Source organism: Siphateles boraxobius, unplaced genomic scaffold (genome assembly GCF_051911475.1).
Source record: "Siphateles boraxobius isolate OS27281-9 unplaced genomic scaffold, OSU_SipBor_1 66, whole genome shotgun sequence".
Classification (NCBI taxonomy): Eukaryota; Metazoa; Chordata; class Actinopteri; order Cypriniformes; family Leuciscidae; genus Siphateles; species Siphateles boraxobius.
In genome coordinates, this window is record NW_027509193.1 from 26331498 (window position 1) to 26356374 (window position 24877).

Sequence of the window (24877 nt, forward strand, 5' to 3'; positions counted from 1 at the left end):
GAGAAGGCTAGGGCTAAAGGAAAGCACACGACACCCATGGCAGCATCTACTCATTCAGTCAAAAAAACATTCAGCGTCCCTCAAGAAATGGGGTTCTTGAAAGATGAACCCCAGACGGTCTAAAAGCCTGTCACTCGCAGTACTCAATGTTGCATTTGGAGTTTTCAGAGACACTATTTGCGAGGTTTTTCCAGACGGAAGATGTGAGCTAGATACATACTTAGCTATTATTTCTGATTTGGCTATGGTGGCTCTCTATTCTATGAATAACACAAGTCAACTTTTCTGCTAAAGTCGCTATTTTCATTCAGTGCTTCAATTTAAAACTGGATTGATCTACAGTCGATCTTGAACTAATTAGCAGACACTTTACAAGTCACAAATCTTTTTCCTGCACCATCTTTGTACATCATAAGAAGGATGGCGTCTACGCTAATATTTGTCTATCTGTTTATCCCGAGGTCCGCCGGATCCAGGCCGTATCCAGATCTGATGAAGGACCTGTGCCTGGACACAACGACAACGCAGTCCTGAAGTGTCAACTAGTCTCTACCTTGTGAAGGCCTCCTTCCCTTTACCTCTGTACTGATAAAACGTTGTCGGGATAATTCCGATTCACATGGCTACGCGGAAGCGATAAAAAAAATTCTCAGAGCCACCAGGCACTGTTTTATGCAAATTAATGGCCGGATCACATTAAAGAATTTTCTGTTAGAACGGTGTCGTGTTAGCGGCCCCTAAGTTAATAACTAATGATCGTTGCGACGGAAGTGAATAAATCCAAACTAACTTTAGCTGGACAATAACTTTATTCTAGAGCTTCTGTAAAGCCAAAACAATCTCTGTTTAAGGCTGTCACGATAACCGCAATATTGCAGTACCGCGCTACTGACAGGCCAACCGCAGAGGAATGCAAGTAACCGCAGCAACCACGAACCGCGTTTTCTGTTTTCATAAGGTCACCCTTCGTAGTTCGTACCATGTGTATAGAATGTTAAATAAGTTAATAATGATAACAAGACTTTTTATCATGGTGATTTGTACAGAGGATTCGTGGATTTGGACTTAAGCCTAAACAGTGAATGTGATCGACTGAGCGCGTGCGATTTACTGCGCCTGTCTTTGAAGTCAAGTCATGTATATTCGTGAAAAGGTTGCTGTTTCCAAGGAAAACGAAATATTTGTCGTAGGCTATCATCCTTTTAACGTGTAAGGGTATTTACCATGGATGGCGTCAGCGCTGGTCAGCATTACACAGCGCAAGGAATCCGTGGAGGGAAAGCAGCGAGTCACGCAATGAATCAATGCCATTGGTCTCTATTAAGTGAAGTATTGCTTCAGCTTTGCCCAAAAGTGAAGCATTGCTGGGCCAGCTGAGCCTTGAAAAGTTGAGCTCAAAGTTAGAAAATAATTAACACCTTGTTTCATTACATCAATCATTTAAGGAATCAGCTTTTTTGAACGTTTTCGTTGAACGAACGGTTTAATGACTCACTCAAAGTCAGACAGTCCATTGGCGTAACAACTGCGCGCTGAGTGACAGTCTTTCAATGCGCAGAGACGCTGTTTAGTTTCGGTTACATTGGTTACATTGTTTTTGTGTATGCTGACCACATCATAACACGTATTTATATAGCAACAAATAAATATAAATAAATAAATGGCGGTAAAACCGCATATCGCGCTATTGAGCCACTCAAAATTACCTCAAGGGAAATTCCTTCACTGGGACAGCCCTATCTCTGTTACTTTAATTTCCTATTATCACTGTAAAGCTGCTTTGAAAAAGTCCATATTGTTAAAAGCGCTATATAAATGAAGGTGACTTGACTTTACTAGCATTTTAATTCAGTTTTTAATACCTTTTTTATCTAAATACTTTAAATTTATGCTGTGGTACCCTTGAAAGTTGTTCAAAATTGCATGTTACCCTAAGATATCAATAGAAATCATATCATATTATGCACACAGTACAAATGCATCTACATTACACAATACATAGTTGCTTAACACAATACATAGTTACACAATACATAGTTGTTAAGCTGTTGAGCATAGAACACAGTCATCTCTAATGTTAGTCTGTCTATGTGTTAATTGTGTTGACTTCTATTTAAAGTCGTAGGTGGACAGAAGGCCATCGGGTGTTTGGTGCCCTGATTCATTTTAACTTTAATTACTTTCAATGTAAACTACTAATCTCAATCAGAGAGGTTTCATTTCAATTACCGTTAATGTATGCGCCATCTGGCTGAACAACTCAAGACTCAAACGTGCCTATTGTGTAAAACGCACAGGTGGAAGTCATGAGGCAGGTGCGCCCTGTCAACAACACAAGTATGAAAAAACCTAAGGTGCCCAAAACGCCTCTAAAACCAGAAAAGCTGGTTTAAGATGCTTTTTTGTTTGTTTGTTTGTTTTGTTTCAGCATAAATTGAGTCAGCGGATATCAAGTCCCAGCTCTTTCCAAACAGTGACATGAATTACACTTTAAAATGTGCAACATTCATTACCCTTCAACAAGCTGCAAGTTCCTCTCACAGATTTTGATATCACACCGCCTTATGACATCAGCAGAAGGATGACAAACAAATATGTGTCAAAGAAATGATCCTGAAAGATAGTATTGCTCTTGTGATATATTGTAGGAGAAGGCCAGGCAAGGGATGAGACGTTTACATTTTTCTTGACGGATGCCGTTATGGTAAATCATCTTGCGTGGGTAAGGAGACAGAGCTTCCCACCAAAAGTTTGAGAGATTGGCTAGGTGACCTTATAACTGATTAGTCAAAAACACTCACGACAACGCAATGCAGTGGTCGTTCGCTTTTACGGCTGCAGAATTAAAAGCAAATGAAGATCCAGCTCTGCGTTTCAATAATCATAATATGAATTTACTATCTAACGAAAATATTCCAATAAATCACATACACTGCTATATAGGTCGGCTTTGATGAGGCTGTGTTTATGAGCCTTTTTATTGCTGGAAACAGCATCTGTGTTCACAGCACTAACATTTAAAAGAGGAATGGAGAAGGTGAAGGAAACTTTCTGTAGATCTGAAAAGTGGACATTAGCATTCACAGAGCAAAGGAGGCATATAAGCCAAGCATTATGAGACTTTCATGGCCCAGAAAATTTGTGCAGATTTGATACCTCAGATTAAAAAGCCAAAAGCCTCTACTGAAACAGCTGAATATGAGTTTTGACTGACTGGCATGTTAAATGTCTCAGAGGTAGTTCTGACTTTAGTAGGTGTTACGACCCCCGAATTAGCCTAGGGGTTCGGGAGTCCAACACATTGGGTGGTATGACTGGAATCACATATCACAGTAAAGCCAGGGACACACCTAGCCGATAGTCGGCCGTCGGGCAACGTTAGGCCGTTTTCGAGCGTCAACCGACTTAGTTCCCTTTCGAAGGGAACACAACAATACGTCATCGACGTTATGGGGAACGCCTCAGGCGTGACAGGTGTCTGAAATCAAGTATCAACTCACAGCAATCATGTTGACCGGCGACAGCCCGTGTTTCATCAGCTCGAATGATGAGCACGCAACCTGGATGTATAAAAAGGGCGCCTTGAGACCGTGACAACATCCTTTTCGTCTTCAGGGACTGTTTGTCTGTTTTTGAGTAGTCAACAAAAATGGCCTCACCGGCCTTCCTGGTGATGGGCTTCTACATGTCAGGTTGCAGGCCTCTCCCGCCCTCCCTGAATGTGAGCTCCCACATACTGTGGTTGCCAGGTTACAGGCCTCACCCGGCCTTCCTGAGTGTGAGCTCCCACATACTGTGGTTGCCAGGTTACGGGCCTCACCGGCCTTGCTGGTGATGGGCTTCTACATTACAGGTCACAGGCCTCACACGGCCTCCCTGAATGTGAGCTCCCAGATACTGTGGCCCGGCACATTCTGTGGCAGGTGACAGGCCCCAGCCGGCCTTCCTGGTTATGGGCTCCCACATACTGTGGTCGCCAGGTTACAGGCCTCATCCGGCCTTCCTGGTTATGAGCTCCCACGCACTGTGGATGAGCTCCCACCTACTGTGGTCGCCAGGTTACAGGCCTCACCTGGCCTTCCTGAATATGAGCTCCCACATACTGTGGTCGCCAGGTTACAGGCCTCAACGGCCTTCCTGAATATGAGCTCCCACATACTGTGGTCGCCAGGTTACAGGCCTCACCCGGCCTTCCTGAATATGAGCTCCCACATACTGTGGTCGCCAGGTTACAGGCCTCACCCGGCCTTCCTGAATATGAGCTCCCACATACTGTGGTCACCAGGTTACAGGCCTCACACGGACTTCCTGGTTATGAGCTCCCACATATTGTGGTCGCCAGGTTACAGGCCTCTCCAGGCCTTCCTGGTTATGAGCTCCCACATGCTATGGTCGCCAGGTTACAGGCCTCACCGGCCTTCCTGATATGAGCTCCCATATACTGGGTAACAGGTTACAGGCCTTACCAGCCTTCCTGAAATGAGCTCCCACCTACTGTGGTCGTCAGGTTACAGGCCTCACCGGCCTTCCTGGTTATTAGCTCCCACATTCAGTGGTCACCAGGCTTCAGGCCTCCTCGGCCTTCCTGGTTATGAGTTGTCACATGTCAGGTTTCAGGCCTCACCAGGCCTTCCTGAATGTGAACTCCCACTCACTGTGGTCGCTAGGGTGTGGTTGTGAGCTTTCACATGCCAGGTTGTAGGCCTCATTAGGCCTTCCTGAATGTGAGCTCCAACAAATTTTTACTATCAGGATACAGGGGTGGTGATGGCGCAGTGGATAAGACACTTGCCTTTGGTGTGAGAGACCTGGGTTCGAATCCACTGTGAGACACCAATGTGTCCCTGAGCAAGACACTTAACCCCTAGTTGCTCCAGAGGCGTGCGACCTCTGACATATACAGCAATTGTAAGTCGCTTTGGATAAAAGCGTCAGCTAAATGAATAAATGTAAATGTTACAGGCCTCATCTGGCCTTCCAGATCATGTTAAAACCATACTTATGGTAAGTCACACGACAGAACATCTTGTGTACTTTCTAAAATCCATTTTCATGGTAAGGGTCATGCGCTGTATGCTTCGGTCCCTTCTTATGTAACCCAGACCCAGGTCTTTCACCTCGGGTCCCACTCTAGATGTGTCCTGTCGTCAAAATTTGTTACGACAGACACCTTTTCTGATCCAGGCCTTCCTGGATTCGGAATGACTAAGTACACGCACTTTTGTTTCATGTACTTTCTAAAATCCATATTTATGGCCTTTCTGGAAGTAGCCCTCACATGGTGTGGTTGTCAGGTTACAGGCCTTGTCAGGCCTTCCTGATATGAGCTCCCTCCTACTGTGGTCGTCAGGTTACAGGCCTCGCCGGCCTTCCTGGTTTTGAGCTCCCAAATTCAGTGGTCACCAGGCTTCAGGCCTCCTTGGCTTTCCTGGTTATGAGTTGTCACATGTCAGGTTTCAGGCCTCACCAGGCCATCCTGAATGTGAACTCCCACTCACTGTGGTCGCTAGGGTGTGGTTGTCAGCTTTCAAATGTCAGGTTTCAGGCCTCATCAGGCCTTCCTGAATGAGTGCTCCCACACATTTTGACTATCAGGTTACAGGCCTCATCTGGCCTTCCTGGTCATGTCAAAACCATACTTATGGTAAGTCACATGATGGAACATCTTGTGTACTTTCTAAAATCCATTTTTATGGTTAGGGTCATGCGCTGTACGCTTCGGTCCCTTTCTATGTGGCCCAGACCCAAGTCTTTCACCTCGGGTCCCACTCCAGATGCGTCTTGTCGTCAAAGTATGCTACGACAGACGCCTTTCTAGCTAACTTCCACATTCTGATCCAGGCCTTTTCTGGACTCAGAATGGCTAAGTACATGCACTTTTGTTTCATGGACTTTCTAATGTAGCCCCACGTGGTGTGGTTGTCAGGTTACAGGCCTTATAAGGCCTTCCTGGTTATGAGCTCCCATATTCTGGGTATCAGGTTACAGGTTTTTCCGGCCTTCCTGATATGAGCTCCCACATACTGTGGTCGCCAGTTTACAGGCCTCATAGGCCTTCCTGAGAATGAGTTTCCACATGCTGTGGTCGTCAGGTTTCAGGCCTCACCGGCCTTCCTGATATGAGCTCTCATGTACTGGAGCTCCCCACATAGGGAGTAACCAGGTCTTGGCCTCAGCAGACCTTCCTGGTTTCGATCCCTCTCTTACTTCCTCAGTGTTCAGAACGAGCACTGGGTAGACCAATGGATTGAGTGGATGACTTCCGTCATTGCTTGAGGTTGAGTTACACTCTCCAGGTGGTCCCGTCTCTGTGATCCGGAACTGAATGGTTTCTTCCAGCTTTGCAGGCCTTCAGTTTTGGATGCCTTTTCCAGAGTTTCCAGAGGCTCTGTCTTGGACAGACAGGCAATGGCCAGACTGTGCGTCTTAGTATAGATCACCAGGCCAGCCTGGTGGCATGTCAGGAGGCATGCTCTCCTGATTAGTGACTGGCTGGGAGTCCTTGAGTCCCCTAGCCACACTCCCTAGAAGGGACCCCTTCTATTAGGAAGTTGTGGTCCTAAGCCTTTGAGCTGGCCCAGATATACTTCCCATGAACTATGTTCTGGCAGTTTTCTCTGTTCATTAGCTTGGGCTATGACCGGTGGGGAGTGCTGTCACTGACAGCCCAACGTGACCTAGGGTGAGTGGTTTTAGTGTCCTTTTGGTTCTGACAGTTGTCACTGCCATTGGGCATGCACTCCCCTCAGTATGGCGGCGTGGGTATTTCGTTCCCCATAACGTCGATGACCTATTTTTGAGTTCCCTTTAAAAGGGAACGTCTCAGGTTACGACTGTAACTTATGTTCCCTGAGAACAGGGAACGAGACAATATGTCTCCCTGCCATACCTCGGGGCCTGCCTGCAACAGTCCCTTCCGCCGATAGGATGTTGTCACGGTCCCAAGGCGCCCTTTTTATAAATCCAGGTTGCGTGCTCATCATTCGAGCTGATGAAACACGGGCTGTCGCCTGTCAACATGATTGCTGTGAGTTGATACTTGATTTCAGACACCTGTCACGCCTGAGGCGTTCCCCATAACGTCGATGACGTATTGTCTCGTTCCCTGTTCTCAGGGAACATAGGTTACAGTCGTAACCTGAGACGTTTTTCTGGTGTGTTCCGCACCATTGACTCTTGTCAGACGCTGTCAGGGTTTTTTGGCTGGTTCAACGTTGAATTGGCATCGGGCCGTCGGTAAGAGAGAGAACTCTTATTTGCTGTTCAGTTTAGCAAACGAGTCAGTGCACGAGAATAAAAGCGAAAGTAATGAAAGCGAGCAAAGTTATGACGGTACAAACAGAAGACTGTTTTAATTTTACGTCATCATACCACTGCATGGATATATTCATAACATGCGCAGAGTGAAAAAAAAACTCGATGAGCATGATTGATATTCAAAACAGTAAGCAAGCGCTGCTTTGTCTATGGTTTGTATACCTGCAGTCGACTTTCCCATTTTGAATGACGAATATAGACAAATATTTCTGCTTTAATAGACAGTTATCTCCTTTACAAGCTGGCGCAGAATGTGCATGCTAGTTGACAGTCACCTTTCGACAGTCCTTTCGGTATGTTCAAGCACTGATTTTTTTTCCTCCGATGCGAGGCGACAACACAGTCGGCTTTCATCATCTAGTTCTTTGGCATCGTTTTGGTGTGTCCCTACCTTAACAGTAATTTAATACCACGGTAAAGGTAGTATATACAAAGTCCCTTTAAGACAAGTCATTTCAGTCGGCGACCATATTTGAAACGCCTCTCGGGCAGCTCCTATCTCTTTGAATGGGGAAACATCAAATTCTCCAAAACTGTTTGCCAAGCTTACCATTAAATTTCATAAATCATCTAACATAAAAGTGTGTGTTTAATATATTCATATATATATATACACTGTATGTAAGTAAATATTTGTATATATATATATATATATATATATGTGTGTGTGTGTGTGTGTATGTATGTTAGCCTACATTTGTTTACCTCATTACAATAGTCTCCTTAGAATTATTGCTATCATAAAAACACACTAGAAATTATGTAAACTTGGTTTTAATCTACTCGTATCTATGCTATTACAAACAAAGGAATTGCAGCCTTGAAATATTCATCAAATCTAGCTATCCGAATACTCTGATATTATCCCCGTGGTAGCATGTTGTAGTTGTTGTTCCAGCATTCTTTAAGCACTCGCTATTAGACTCTCCCTTCAGCTCAACCCATTTTAAACTGTCCAATCCTTCCAGTTGTCAGTTCATAACAGTGGGCATCAATGCCGTTCTAAAATGATATGCAAAATGTCACAGTGAAATTAATAATGACATTCATGTTTCTGCAAATGCTGCTATTACCTAGCTGGAAACAGCGAGATGCAGAAAACCTCCTAGCCACTTATGGTTAACGACAGTTTCCGACTGACATTATTCCAGCCCTCTCAGAAGTATTCTTCAAGACTGAACCCCAGAAAGTCTTCACATGTTCTGACATTTCAAATTTGTAGGCATTTGAGCTGTCAAGAAAACATTCAGTTCTAGCGGACTACTTAAAAGTCATTACCTGCTAAACTTTGGGTCCTACGGCAAATATCAAGGTCACGGATTTCAATCGCTTCTATAAGGAATCGCCTGTCAGTCTGAAATGAGAGGTTTGCTCAATGGCAACAAGTTGACGTATACAAGAAAAGATAAATCTTCACATTTTTTCTACACCGAGCATAGATCCAATCAAAGCGAAGTCATTTGAACTCATGAAAAGCCTACATTAAGAGCAATGGATTATTGTATTTTCAAAAGAGAATCATTTTTCTATTTAAATAATGATAAGTACATCGGTGACCTTTAGAAGTCATTAAAAATGGAATTAACCACCTCATTTAATCTATCATTAGGCGAATAGAGTTTTCAAATAAGAGGCTCATGCAATAAGACTTCGATATAGACATCCCTCTTTGTCTTCCATTCATCACATTGAAAATATCATCAGGGTAAAGCAGAGTACGGGTCAACAAGAATCACTCCCAACAGTTTAATAATAAACGTTCAATACAGCATTAGCCATTATGGACTCTTTTATGATAGCTGTGGTGCTGCTGAATGCACGTCATTGTTGTTCAGGCTGGTCTTTTTTGTCTTCGTCCACTCCTGCCTCCTAGCAACCCATGTAACCCTACACCGTGTTGGTTTGTTGTGAGGTGCACACCCCACCTTTAGATGCTGATGGTTGAATGGTGACCCAGTCTCTGTTTGAATACCAATGTTAGCGCACATAAAAGAGCTATTCAACAAGTATCAGCACATCCCCCCCATCATTTAAAAAGCTTTGATCTGTGCCACATCACAACACGGCTAATCTTCAATGTCACTGCTGTGTCACCACATCATGCAACAGACTAAGGAGTGGGTAGCTCAGACAGGTTAAAAATTCAAAGAGTGTCAGGAAATAAGACACTGTTGTCTGACAGGTGTGTCTGTGGAAGAGGGCAGTCACATGTGTCTGCATGCTTATGTACATTTAGCGCTTCCATTAGCTTACCCTGACCAAGGTAAATTTGTATTTCACTGGAATCTCATCAACATAAAAAGAAAATTTACATAAGGAAAGCTCAATCACAGACTGATTGGCCATTGTACTAGCTTATCAGGTCTGATCTTCAACCACCTTTTAAGCCATCTTGGTTCTTGAATTACTCTTCCCATTTATTTTCTCCAGATGAATTAGCAAAAGCATTACAGAGATTTAAGGCAAATTAAATCAACCAACTCACAATCACAATCAGGGCTGCACGATATTGGAAAAAGGGACAATATGGCAATATGTTTGCGATATCCATTGTGATGGGTTAACTATCGTAGTTAACATGAACTAAGAATGAACAATACTTCTACAGCATTTATTAATCTTAGCTAATATAAATTTCAACATTTACTAATACTACATTATTAAAATCAAAGGTTGTATTTGTTAACATTAGTTAATGCACTGAACTAACATGAACAAACAATGAACAGCTGTATTTTTATTAACTAACATTAACAAAGTTATAGCTAATACAGTAAGAAATGGATTACTCATTGTTAGATCATGTTAGTTCATACATTAACGAATGTTAACTATGAATGCATACGGTTTAGATACTGCAATTTTAAAAACATATAGGCCTAAGGACATTTTAGTTTGTCCTATCGCCCATCTGATTAATCTCTCAATCAAGCAAGGTATTTACCCAGATCCTTGGAAGTCAGCAATAGTGACACCCATTTTGAAGGGTGGTGATAAAACAAATGTTGGAAACTACAGACCGATTAGTATTTTGCCTGCAGTTTCCAAAGTGGCTGAGAAATGGGTAGCAAAACAGCTGATTAATTACCTGAATGAGGGACATACCCCTTTGCATTCTATGCAATTTGGATTCCGTTCTAATCGTTCAACTGAAACTGCTAACTGTTATCTTCTTGAGAACATGAAATTTAAACTAGATGGTGGTGGTGTAATAAGAGCAGTTTTTTGGATTTAAAGAAGGCTTTCAATACTGGGAACCATGAGGTACTCCTTTCAAATTTCACACTTTTTAACTTTTCTGTTGAAGCTATTAAATGGATGAACTCATACTTATCAAATAGGAGACAAAGTGTCCGTGTTGGTAATAGTCAATCAACATATCTAAACTGTAATATTGGAGTTCCTCAAGGATCAAATTTGAGCCCTATCCTGTTCAGTTTATAATGACCTGCCTTTAGTCTGTCCATCTGTTTATATTCAAATGTATGCTGATGATAGTTCTTTATGTGCATGCTAAAAACAAACAACAAGTAGCAAATTATTTAACTGAGTCACTGGTCCATGTTTCTGATTGGTTAATTAATATTTACATTTGAATATAAGCAAAACTGTTTATTGTTGTTTAACAAAGATGTAAAGTGATTCCTAGTGTATTTGTTAAAGGAGAAAAGCTTAATGTTGTTTCTGACTTAAAATACTTAGAAGTAATTTTAGATTCTCAGCTGTCATTTCAAAAGCATGCTAAAAAGGTAGCAAATATTATTCAATTTAATTTGGCCAACCTTAGGCATTTAAGAACATATTTAACAACAGAGGCAACAAAACCTTTTATGCATTCTATGGTATTTTCTCATATTGGATATTGCTTTACTAGTTGGTCTCAAGCAAGCACAATTTTAAAATCAATTGAATCTCCATACAAACAGACACTTAAAAGATTTGATAGAAGGACTAATGTTTTGTATCATTGCAACATAGTGCAAAAATTTAATTTATTGGGTTTCGATAATATTAAACACTTTGTTAATGCTTGCTTGATTTTTAAAATTTTAAATGGTTATGCACCTCCCCCATTAAGTCAGTTTATAATGCAAAAGGATACTAATGGCAGAGCAACCATAGCAATTACTAGAGGAGACTGTGTTGTAAAGTTTAGGAGTACAACTTTCGGACGATCAGTCTTTTCAGTTAAAGCCATTCATTATTGAAATACTCAACCAACTGAATTAAGGGGTAGTACAAACTATTCAACATTTAAATTTAAATCAAAGAAATGGCTAAAAGCGAAACAAATTTGTAATCATGTGTAAATAATTATTATTTTTATGATACCGCCATTATTATCCCTGGCAGTTTTACTGTATGTAATTTGATACTGTTTCTATTATTTTATTTATTTTGTGTGATACATGTTTCTTATTTATGGATAATTTGGATTTGTATATGTGATAACCTACCAATCATGTGTTTAAATTTTAGGTTGCCTTATTAAAATCTGGCAAGGAGCAACAGATGAAAATTAGGTGGTGGGGCTAACTCTGGTTTTCAGATTTGATATCTGGGTGGTGGTGGCGCAGTGGATAAGACGCATGCCTTTGGCGTGAAAGACCCGGGTTCGAATCCACTGTGAGACACCAATGTGTCCCTGAGCAAAACACTTAACCCCTAGTTGCTCCAGAGGCATGCGACCTCTGAAATATAACAATTGTAAGTCGCTTTGGATAAAAGCGTCAGCTAAATGAATAAAAATGTAAATGGTTTTATTTACAGTGTTTGACTGTTGATTAATGAGCAAAGAACTTTAACCTCCAAAACCTGACTGTTGGATTCTTCCAATTCCTTCCCTTACATAACATTATATGTACAGAACATTATAATAACACATGCTATTTATTTATTTCAATGGCTTTGATGATGCATATGTAAGGCTACTAAAAATATCCCAATCCCATCCAAATCAGTGCATGAAATCACAGATGTTTCATGTTATTAATTGTGACAAATATTGTTTAGAAACCTAATACCATCCGAATAGTGCTTTTGGTGAATCTGCATTTGGAGAGAAGGTCTGGACCTACCGCTTTGAGTTTTAGCGTTTGGAGAGAGGTCAGGTTGATAGGGGAGTGGGCTTCGCTGGAGAGCGCCTGAGGTAATCTCGAGCTCACAGACAAGGGGCCTTTCAGTAGACGGACTCAATTTTATCAGTCATGACCACACAATGTGTTGTGAGTTATTCAGCAAGAACCACCAGGACACATTACTTCCTTCTCTGAAGCCTCATGTCTCTCAGGTTCCCTGTTCCTGATGCGATATACAGTCGAGCACCGCACACCAAAGCTACATGAAGAGTTGTTGATGTAGCTCTGACGGAGACTGATAGTTTCTTTTGAGGTGCAGTCATTAGAATTTAATAAGAACGGCTCAGGTGAAGTGCTTTTCATGTAGAGTACCACCGCTCGGATCTCGTGTTCGAATCTCAGTTATATACTTGGGTCAGGTCAAACTTCTAAAGAAACACGGATGTATTTCAGGTGGAAAGAGCCAATCGTGAGTAACCTGCTTCGCTAGCGTCTCAGCAGTTTCCACAGTGATGGGACACATTGGGGTAGTAGGTAGAATACCAGTCAAAAGTTTGGAAACTACTACTCATTCCATATTATTATTTTGTTCCATATTTCAGAACAAAGCAACACAATAACGCAAATGGAAATTATGCATTGATCAAAAATGCTTTTGTTGTTTCTATAAATCTGATAATCAAGTATTCAAGCATAAACCTTTAAATCAAAAGCCTATAAGATTATGAGCAACATATTCAGTCAAGTGTTAAAAAATGTGACTGGTACACTAAAAATGACTTTTGCTGCTTCCTCAGTTCAGTTAATTAAAATGAACTAGTGAAACCATTTTTGTATTTTGTCACAACTTAGTTTCATTTCATGCAATTCCTTTAAATTTGTAAAATGGAACTTTACTTAATCCATTTACGTTTGGATTATGTACATAAATATGTTTCATGGGCCATAACTGGATGTATGGAAATCCAGATCTACGCAGACATATTGGAAATGGATTCAAGCTTTATTTTTTGTTAATCTATCATTGTCTGTCCACGGAGCCCATTTAGTTTAGAACTCTACTAAATAAAATAAAAAGTTACTCCTTTATGCTGTATGCCAAAAAACAACTTACCAAATGTTTGATAAAAAGCCCAAAATCACAGTGATCTGATTACATGATGGTTCATGTGTGCAGGTGACCAGTGTTTGAATCCAACTTCATCCTTCCACCTCACAGCATCTATCTAGTAACATTAACTAGATTCATGTAAATTCATACAATAAGAATCAATATACGCTTCTATGAAAAAAATAATTTTGCTTGTCCTGTTCCCTGACAGTCCTATCTGGAAAATAATGATTTCTAAATAAATAAATAAATAAATCCATAAATCCATCTATAATGCACATATCTGAATCTGCATGGGTGCACATGTTAGAAAACACGTTTCCATCCACCTAATTTTATGCAAATTTTGGGATATTGCGTATAGAAAAATTTTGTATGGAAACCATAAGATGTGTTTAAATTCTAAAAATGTGCATAAAAATGTATGCGCTCAATTGAGTCGGGTAATTTTTTATCCGATAAGACGACATGCTCATAAACTATAATGTAAAAACACATTTATCACATAAATTCCTAGACACGCTGCAAAAAGTTGTTAGGCTTGCGATGGGTTGGCATTACTGGACTTAACAGCAGACCAATATAGTTGTTTTTGTTATTCTGAGATGCCAAAGTCTGTCGTCAAAGTGGTTCAGTATAATTACCTCACAGAACTGTTCTACACGACTGTGTTCCCAAACAGCAGGCATCTGCCTCCAAAAGCAAGATAACATGACCATGTTTATTGTGTTTTGTGCATGCTCTGAGGCGCAAGAAGTTTATTATTTGTGAAAATAGACCCACAGTGACTTCTCCTACTGCAGCACCTTTAATGTTTCTTAGTAATATTTAGCGGCAGATTTTTAGGAAGTTATGACTTTGTTCTCCTCGACTTACTTGATGGAAAAGGTGCTTTATTTGCAAATGTTTTATGCGATTTTCCAGTTTTGCGCATAAAATAAATTCTCAGCTTTGGATGGAAACATAGCTACTGTGAGAATATTATAATACAATTTGAGGTACACTGAAATGTATGCAGTAGTTATGGAAAAAAGAAAAGGGACAATGAAACTAGAATAAAAAGATTTGTGCCGTGCTATACAAAGAGATTTTTGTATAGCATTGATAACCTGGATCATTTACAACAACTGTGAAATGTCAAGGACTAGTTCTCCTCCTAATAAAACTGTAGTCAGCCAGACTGTAGCATGCGATAAATTTAATACTAATCTGACCTTTAATAACCATTAATGTACGGCATAAAGAAAACTGATGGGTAAAATGTAACTTTAACATCTAAAACGGAGCAATAGAGTACAACCTTTACTCTGTAACAAGTAGATTGAAAATATGCACTTTATTACAGTTTAAAGCACAGGCTTTCAGACGTAAGACACTAAGTGCCACCATTAGTAATCACTGCCTTCAGTGAAACATTCAGTGTTGAATAAAAAAAGAAAATTATGTAAAAAGAGATTCTTTCTATAATTCCTTAACAGATAGAGCTAAGACTTCAAGATCGTGTCATATGAGCACATCTCACATGTATCTGTCACATATGGAAGATTAATTATCATCCAGACTCTAAAAAGAAGATGCCACTAACTTGTTAAGTGATTTCTTTGGAGTTCACCCAACCAACATTGGCAATGCATTTCCATGCAGCTTGTTTAATAAACCAGCATAATCTATAGAGCGCACATGGTTAAATGGCATAATTTAATTATCTTGAGGTCAGTTCCTTCCTGTGAAGCTGTAAATTAGTCACCTTTCCCTGAGGTTACGAGCAAAAGGGTGGCAGGAACATGTGGCTGAGATGTTTCCATATAAGTGCAAATCACTTACACATAAGTGATTGCCCTGCTCATGGAAACATATCTGAAACACCACTGTGCCGAGTCAAGCGATGACTCGAGATAGTCAGGACACGTTAATGAGAATTAAGATCCATGCGGGAGAGAACAATGGGAAGGCTTATCTTAATCCTGATTCTCTCTAGAGCGGGTCACAGAATTCGGTGAGTGGAGTAGAATTAAAAACAGATGCCTCTCTGCACTCAGGTACACTGTTCCTCGCCACGTGCAGAGTGCATTCAAAAGAAAACCAGCGGCAGACTGAATGCATGAGAATCTAGCACCAATGTCCCAGCATTAACGATGGATCTGTCCAGGTGGAATCGCACACCCGACTTATAAATCAAGGACCTCTTACCAAGGCCTGTGCTGGTCCACTCCTAACTAAGGCCACGTCCACACAAAGCCAGAGCTTTCCCTATCCGATCTTTTTTTTCCTCGTTCTAAAAAAAAATTCCGTAAACACGGCTCCCTCTCAAGAAATATCTGTGTACACACGAAACCACTGAAACCGACTGAAACCGATGTAGTATACATGCCAGACCAGTATGAGGCCAGGGCCTGAATTTCGTTTCGGAAAATAGGGGGGAAATCCCCCTTTAGGTTATTCTTATGGGGGGGATTTTTTAATTTGAGGGGGGAGTTTTTTTAGACAATTTTTAAAAATACGTTAAGCTAAATGTTTGCTCACTCATTGTATTTGTGTTTTTACAATGGGGTAATTTTTTTAGTTTACACAACTTAAGAAAGCTTGATTTCAATCTTTGAATTAAATTGAAAAAAGTAGCACAAATAAATACATGAGATAAAGAGAAAAATTTAGGTCTAATAACACTAGTATTCAGAAATACTACAGAAACAGAAAAAAGTAATCAAATGTAAAATAACACGGAATAGTATTTTAGTCCTGTATAATTTGAATACATAGGCTATTAATCCTGATTCCTTACAATTAATGCTATCTTTTGTTGTTTTATATACAATAATGACAGACACATTTTAGGCTACTCTTACTTTAAGAGCTAGTGCACGGATCCACGTTTGCGTAAAGCGCAGTCCGCGCCACTTTCTCTTCTTTTAAAAAGGGCTCCTTGTTGCTAAGCAATCATGAGCCACGTTCTCCATGAAGACGAAGACGTTTCAGTAAAGGATGAACGCGCAAAAGACGTAACGTGAACGGCCCATACTGTTTTCATTATAGTGTCACATGCATTTTCTTTTTGTATTATTTTTTAAGACATAACCGATTGTGTTTGAGAGGATAGTCCCCAAGACTGGAATTAAGATAATGTTGTGTGCTTTTGACCGTTAAAGCTCTATAATTCGCGAAAAATAACTCAGTTTTGTTACTCACAAGCTGTTTGTTATGCGGTTTAAAATCGCTTGAGTGTTTAAATAGGTAAGACTTAAAAAGACGCACAAATTATAAACATTAGTGACGATCAGTGGCGGATTAAGCAAATTGGGGGCCCAAAGCGAAGGTACCTATGGGGCCCCCCCATCCCATCTTTAAAAGAGAATGAAAAAAAATGTACCGACTGAAAGCTAATCTACGGGGAAGTAAAGGTTGGAGAGGAGAAAAAAAACCTTCCCCTTTAAACCCTGCATACATTTCTTTACTCCAAAATGAAGATGGAAAGCAGAGAACACACAAAGTGTAGTACTACACATACTAATAGTCATGATGGAACCCAACAGAGAATACGGTTTTAGATAACACCTGTCTTTGCCAAAATGCCAGGAAAACCAGCACTGTTTATTATTTTTTTAAGATCAAATCAAGATCCATATAACCAGCAAGACAAGTAGTTAGGGTAAACCCCCACAAACAGCCATATACTTATTTTAGCCATATACAAATATTGCCAAGATGAATAATTGACTTTGTATGAGTGAGTGATGAGTGAGTGAATTGGCATTGCACTTGAGATTGACATTTCAAACATTCTACAAACAAACATTTTTATATGTTTATACTAGTTTATATATTTTATAATGTAATAATTTCACAGCTAATCTACAAATGAATGCAGAGACAACATAAAGACAGTATATTTTAAATATGTAAATATGTATTTAAAATGGCATCTTTTTTATGAATGAAGGTCAGTAGACCTATCACTGATACTAATACAGCTAATTGATGTCTGGATAAAAATTATCCCCCCCCCCCCCCCCTCCCCTCCCCTAATTTTAAACATTAATTATGGCCATCCAACATGACAGTGTAATTGAAAGCCGAAAAATTAACATTTATTAGGCTTCAAAAAATATATAACAACTTTTAATTTACGTGAACTTCAAACAATCATCACATAAACCCATAATAAATGCCATATTTACTTTTGCCCTTTCTGTAGGATGTAACGTTACACGTTATCCTCACCTAGCGTCACTTCACATCTAACTGCAGCTGCTGTAGCGGCATGTATCCCTAACAGAAGGCGTAAAAAAGTTTGTCATTTTTTGGCAGCGTTGCCAAATACTTATCTGCGTCTTTTTTCTTTTATTTGAGCCGCTTGGGTTACTTCATTTCATTTTCGCGTTTAGACTCGTCTCGCTTCTTTGTGTACTTCCCAGTCCTCCTGTCATTGTGTTTATCTTTCGCCGTTTCGCACCTCGGCGCGCACCGTTACGGACTAGTCCATTTCATTGAGAAAGTAAGGGGTGTTATGTGTAGGGACAGATAACCATGAACTGGACATTTTAACTACTACTTCAACATTTCAACGTATTTCTTAAGAATATTAATAACATTTACTATGCTTTTGAAGCGTTCACGATGATAAGAGGCTTTTTCATGTTTTTTCTTTTCTATATATATATATTTTTTTTTTTAGGTTGGTTGGGGGCCCCCCTACTACGACCGCTGTTAGGGGGCCCCAAGCAGCCGCCTACCTATGCCTCTATGTTAAGACCGCCACTGGTGACGATGCAATGGCCCGATTGTGCAAGTGACATTTCCATCATATGTCCCGACTCCTGAAACGCGAGAGTCTAGAGTCGCCGCCTGCAGTGCAGCGTGCTGAGAGACACATTATGAGAGACAGAGAAGACGCGGCATTGGCAGAATCACTCACGCTGTTTGTGAAATTGTGCCTCCGATAAAGTTTTAAAATGACTGATTTGATCTTATAATCTGATAGGTTAAATTCACTCATAGGCCTACATACTAGATTGAATGAATGTTTGCGTGAATTTCCCGCATTATAAACACAAGACCTGCGGGAATGATTAAAATGATGCGCAATACCCGCAATCCCGCACCGAAATTCGAGCCCTGGAGGCGCTGTATTTCTGACACAGATACACCTTGCGAGCTGTATATAATAAAATTAGGAACAGTAGCTTCTTTTTTTTCTTTCTTTTTAACCAAGAACTTTATTGAACAATATGAAAAATCATAAATGGCCTGGTACAAAATAGGAATGAGTCACGATATTCGATTAGTTAGCAGACGCATAAAGCTTGCCACAAAGAACCGGCAAATAGCCCAATCATTATGAATGTGTCAAATATAGCAAGGAGACATTTTAATTATTTATTATTTTCTGTGACGATGCTGACTCGCCACCTTCGCAGTAGGTGAAGGTGCTTATAGAGATAAATGCACACTTCATACGGATTATAAGAGAGTTGTCTGTTTCTTTTCGTTTTGAATTGTTTTGTTTAAAAGTAGACATTTCAAGCTTAGATGTATTTCTGAGTTTCTGTTCATTTATGAGACAAGCTCCAGTTCACGTGGGATGCAAGTTATATCGCGTCGGCGCCTCCGTGTCCTGATGGCTATTGTCTGCTATATTTGCTTCTTATTTATTTAATCCAGGCAATTGGTTGATGAAATATTGATTAAAATTAAGATACAATTTATACAAAACGGAATTCACTTTAAAGAAAGGCTTTATATAAAACAAAACTTAATGAAGTGGTCAAAATGATGTGTCTCGATATTGCGCATCTTATGATTAGGCTACTCACGCTGTTCACTTTTCATATAATCAACATAGATGAAATGGAAAAAATAACATAATATTTAAACATAAATATGAAACTAACTTTTCTTTAATGGCTACAACATCTAGGCCTACAGTACAGAGAAATTTAATGTCGGAGCGAACGCCGAGTTACCGGTGAGCATGAGGGGGCAGAGGTGCGTTTTTTGAATAATAATCAAATAATTCCCAGCGATCGTTGAATATTATTTTTGCTTGAAATGCCCATCCCTAAAAAATACGAAATTTCTTAATCAGACAAAATAAAAAAAATAGCGGTTTAAAAAAATAGCGGTTTTAGTCTCCCAAAATGCCGGATCCGTCTGGACGAAACCCCGATCCGATAAAAAATTGTACGTATACAGCTAAACGCGTCTCTGTGTGGACAGGGCCTAAGTCTGCATTTATTTGATGACAAAACCATAATGTTTTGAAATATATTTTAAAATGTAAAACTTATTACTCCAGTCTTCATTGTCACATGATCCTTCATAAATCATTCTAATATGATGATTTGATGTTCAAGAAACATTTCTTATATCATTAATGTATTTATTTTTTGGAAAAGGTGAAACAAGGATTTTTTGATTAATAGAAAGTTCAAAAGAACAGCATTTATTTGAAATATAAATATTTTGTAACATTATAAATGTTTTTACTGTCACTTTTGATTAATTTAATGCATCCTTGCGGAGTAATCATTTCTTTAAAAAAAATCTTACTGACCCCAAACATTTCAACGGTAGTGAGCGGTACAGACTCACTATGCGTATGAAGTTATTGAAGTATGAACAGTGCAATTACCTACAACTGGTATATCAAAAGAATCTTTTCCAGGAAAAAGGAGGACAGAGCACTTAAGACAGAGCCAGAGAATGTCTGCTTCACAGATGCTTTCTTTCATTTATTACTAATGACCTTTTTAACACCCTAGTCCTGAACTCATAGATACTTGCAAGTTTTCAGAACATTAGCAGACTTTTAGAGTCACCGATATCACAAAAGAAACGGAAAATGAATGTGTCTGCTATGATCTTTGCCATCCAGACACATTCAAATTTGGAAGTCATGGAGAGAAGCATCTAATCAGGGTGCGGTCAATGTATTGAAGAGCTGGATGGAAATTTTTCATTCCAATAGTGAAAAAGCTCTATTGTCTTCATTGTCTGGCATGAACTGGATGTGAAACTCTCTAAGAGTTACTGTTATTTCAAGCTATTTTTTTCAGATTATTGTTTATACCTTTTTTTAATGGAATGCGAAGAGAAAAGCATTGATCTTCGAAGAAGACTCAGTAAATAGAAAGCCACATCTTCATAGATTGATTGGTTCACTGTCAGGCATCTGTTGATTCATGCGCTATATGCCAGAGCAACTGGCTTAGAGGGGGCGGAAAAGCGGCGCACATTTTCCAGGAAAAACACCTTCAATGAGGTAAAATGGCTAGAAAAAGTGAGGTCTGAAGAGCCTTATACTGAGGTGCTTGTGACAAGCAGAATGTTGACAAAGGAACAATATGACGTTTTTATTCTCATTTGGGTTTGTGCTGATTGGCACAAGGTGCTGGTGAGGCTCTCTGGCATAAGGCATATTTTTAACTGACAGCAGATAAATATTTACATACTCTAGATGTGCAGGCTAACAGAAAGATAGCCCAAGAACGTCTGACTAATACTAAAATGAACCTTTAACCCTATAAACTCCTATATATAAAATAGACGGATCTTAATGGGGCAGGACAGTTGTTTTATAGATTTTCTTAGGCAGTTTTTTTACAATATCTGTGTGCATCTGAGCATGCATTTATTATATATCATCAAAATAATAAACAAAGTACAAGCATAGATAAATACAATAGAACAAAGATACAAATGAAATAAGCAGTGCTTTATGTTTTTCAGATAAATCTAACTGTATTCAGGTACAGACGTTGAATAATCATATGTAAAATAACACGGCATAGTTTGTATAGATTAAATATAATTAATATAATTAATTAATACAATTTATCTTTCTTAAAGCTACTCAGAAAACAGCGCCACGTTCCAGTCGCCTTGTGCTTGATGTTTAAACTGACACGACTTAAAAACACTGTGACTTATGTGACTTAAACGATGTGACGTAAACTTATGTGACTTAAACGAATCACATGCATCCAAACCGGAACCGATCAACTACGATCCCTATACTTGACATCACACATCCTGTGATGTGACTACCACGGATGCGCACATCGTCATATCGATACTTAAACGATATATTGTGCAGACCTACTCTCTGATGATGTGAAGTATGCTGGACTTCTCCAATCATTGTCAGTTTAATCTCCGCCCCTTTCTTACAATAAACTGCAATCAATAAGTTTAAGGAACGTTGATTAATCGTTACAATCCCAATGTGTGTGTGTGTGTATATATATATATATATATATATATATATATATATATTAGTGCTGTCAATCGATTAAAAACATTAACTAGATTAATCACAATTTTTTTATGTGATTAATTGCAATTAAAAACACTTAAGGCACTTTTTTATATATTTTATAATGTAATAATTTCACAGTTAATCTCCAAATTAATGAAGAGGCAACATTAAGACAGTATATTTAAAATACTTGTTTAATGGCATCTTTTTATGAATGAAGGCCAGTATTACTGATACTAATACAGCTACTGATGTCTCTATGAAAATTATTTTTTCCTCCAAATTTAAACATTAATTATAGCCATTCAACATTACAGTGTAATTGAAAGCTTAATATTTTTTTAACATTTAAAAAATGTTAAAAACGGCACAGCCCCCCACTGTCGATTTGATATATATATATATATATATATATATATATATATATATATATATATATATATATATATATATAATTTAGTTCAGCTCAGAGAACAAACACTTAATAAATCGTAAGCTCAACAAGAGTCAGAGCACAGATTTCAGCAACAGGAGTCAGATTTCATTGATCACGAGAGTGAGAAGCTGACTAACAAGATGATGATCGGAATATTTGGTGTCAAAGCGAAATGTAATAGCGCCTGTATAAGCATATTTGACATTGTACGTTTTTTTTGTTGTGTTTTTCATTAAGAATAATAGGCTAATGAACTCACCATTCAAGCAAAATATATATATTTATATATATATATATATATATATATATATATATATATATATATACACACAAACACAGAATACAATATGAATAAGACAACATTATGACTTTAAACAAAACAACACAAAGTCTTTAGCTGTGTTTCCACCACAGGAACTTTCACCAGGACCTAGGGATTTGGGGGTGGTACTCTAGAACCCGGGTCTAAATGAAGTTCCGGGTAAAACTTTCCCCCTCAGAAAGTCCCTGCTGGCGAGGTAGTACTTTTTCACAGTTCAGGAAGTGCACGCAGCATTTTGATTGGTTGACTCCACGCAGCATTTTATTTCAAACACAATTTTTAAAAATCATTTGCAATGCGTGCAGTTTGCTATTCGAATCTACAATAGAGTTTAAAAAATACAACCGACGGATCGATGACAAGCTTTATTAAGGGTTTATTAAGCTTATATGCAGAGGAAGAAATCCAGCAGGAACTTTGTCACCAGACTAATTTGCCTAATCTTCACGTTACTTTAGACCACGATGGAAACGCAGACAGCAACAGGTCTGGGGGAAAAAAGTTCCTGGGACAAATTGTTCCGGGTAATTTCGGTAGAAACCACGGCTTTTGAGCTGTTTAGTTGCTGCAATGCTCCAAAAATACAAGGGATTCAAAACTTTGTTGATGAGTCAGAAAGATTCATTCATAAAGGACAAGCAGACAGGCTACTTTGTTGCTACAAGAAAGAAACACTGCAATTTAGCGACTATCTTCTCCCAATTTCCCATCAATAAGAAATGATGTACACTCCATTGTCTCTTATTGATTAAACGTGGCTGCCAGATCTGTAATATTGGAACTGAAGCAGCACAGACAAGTAGAGCCACAAAATGTACAATTAATCAGCAAACTGAAACAAATAGGCTTTTTTGTTCAGGATAACCAAAAGTACATGTTGTAAATGGATGAACTGTGCATGGTGACATTGGATCTTAGAGCTCAACTCAAAGCCGTAACCGGAGATATCTGAGGCCATCAAATACTCATTCATGTAAATGCCTATACACTCCCAAAACACTTTGCTTTCAATGCTAATAAACTTATAATGATTGGAGATAACTACAAAATATGTGCTACAGTTGCACTCTTCCACCATCATTTACTGTTCTTGCTCTTCATTCATTCATTCAAGTGAAATAGGCCTAAATGAAAAAAGAAAATACTTAAATTGAGAACTTTAATGGCTGAAAGATTATTTGAAATGCTAAACATAAGTAAAAGCATATTTAGCCCTCAAACTATCAATCATTACAGTATCAAAAAGCTAAAAAGGAAAATACTTAAACTGAGACCTTGAACCTTGAGATTTTATGAAAGCACAAACACAAGTACCACAGAAACCAAAAAGGTCAGCCCCTTTCCACAGCTTCAAACATGGTGAGGTTTCAAAAACGCTTTTACATCAGTCGTAGTGCATTAAGATAAGGACGCCCTCACAATAATAAGTTGTCATTCTTAAGTTGGAGACCATAGGTCACATCTTGGAGTCATCAACAAGAAAAAGGCACTTCTCTTCTATGCGAAACGCGCATGGATCAGAGGTGCATGACTGAGTGCCATGAGTGAGTGACTTAGAGTAATTATGAGGGAAGAAATATCTTCACAGCACAGACGTAGGCAATGGCACTTAAGATGGTCCTTAACATGTCTGAACCTGTAGTCTCACTAGACCATTATCTGCTTGTCCTGACTCTTATTTCCTGATTTAACCCAAATCATTTATCTAATTATAAAATCATTTGGCTAGTATCCAGAGGATCTTTGCTTTTCAAACAAGCCTGATGCAGATCTGCATAATTAGAGATAATATACACCACAAGCAACAAGAGTAATGAACCGTGTGATTGAACTCGCTCCTCACCGCTAAATATGAACAATATGCTGGAGCCTTTAATTTTGAAGGTCTGATGTCATAACTGCTCAGCTGACGTCACAGCATGATACGGTACTCAAACAGATTGTTTTGCAACCTTCTTTAAATTGTGGCATCACTGCACCATTTTATACTGTTGTAATAATATATTCCAATTGTTGCATTTACTTGACCATCGCCAGTGTAGTACACACTTTTTGACCAAAATAATGCAAATAGCTATTTGATAGTGATGCACTATATATCGGCCACCATATCGTAATCGGCAAATAATATTTGAAAATGTATTTTTTTTAAGTTATCATTATTGGCCCGATAAGAAAATGTGGCTTATAAAAAATGGATTATTTCCTTCTGCTGAGACACTTCAGATGCACACTGTTCGGCATGATGGTTATGAAATATAATTGGAATCACTTTGAAAAGGAAAATACAGTTAAGGGCAACATGTGCAGCGCAAGTCTGTCATATAGCCCACATCAAATGAGGGCACTACTGTAAAAG

The 24877-nt window shown here is 38.9% G+C and overlaps 1 protein-coding gene across 2 annotated transcripts in view; it reads right to left on the reverse strand.

The window, feature by feature from the left end:
• The window catches only part of sdk1a (sidekick cell adhesion molecule 1a), a 391713-nt gene that overhangs the window by 322096 nt on the left and 44740 nt on the right, over positions 1 to 24877 (reverse strand). The gene's annotated exons all lie outside the window — the stretch shown is intronic.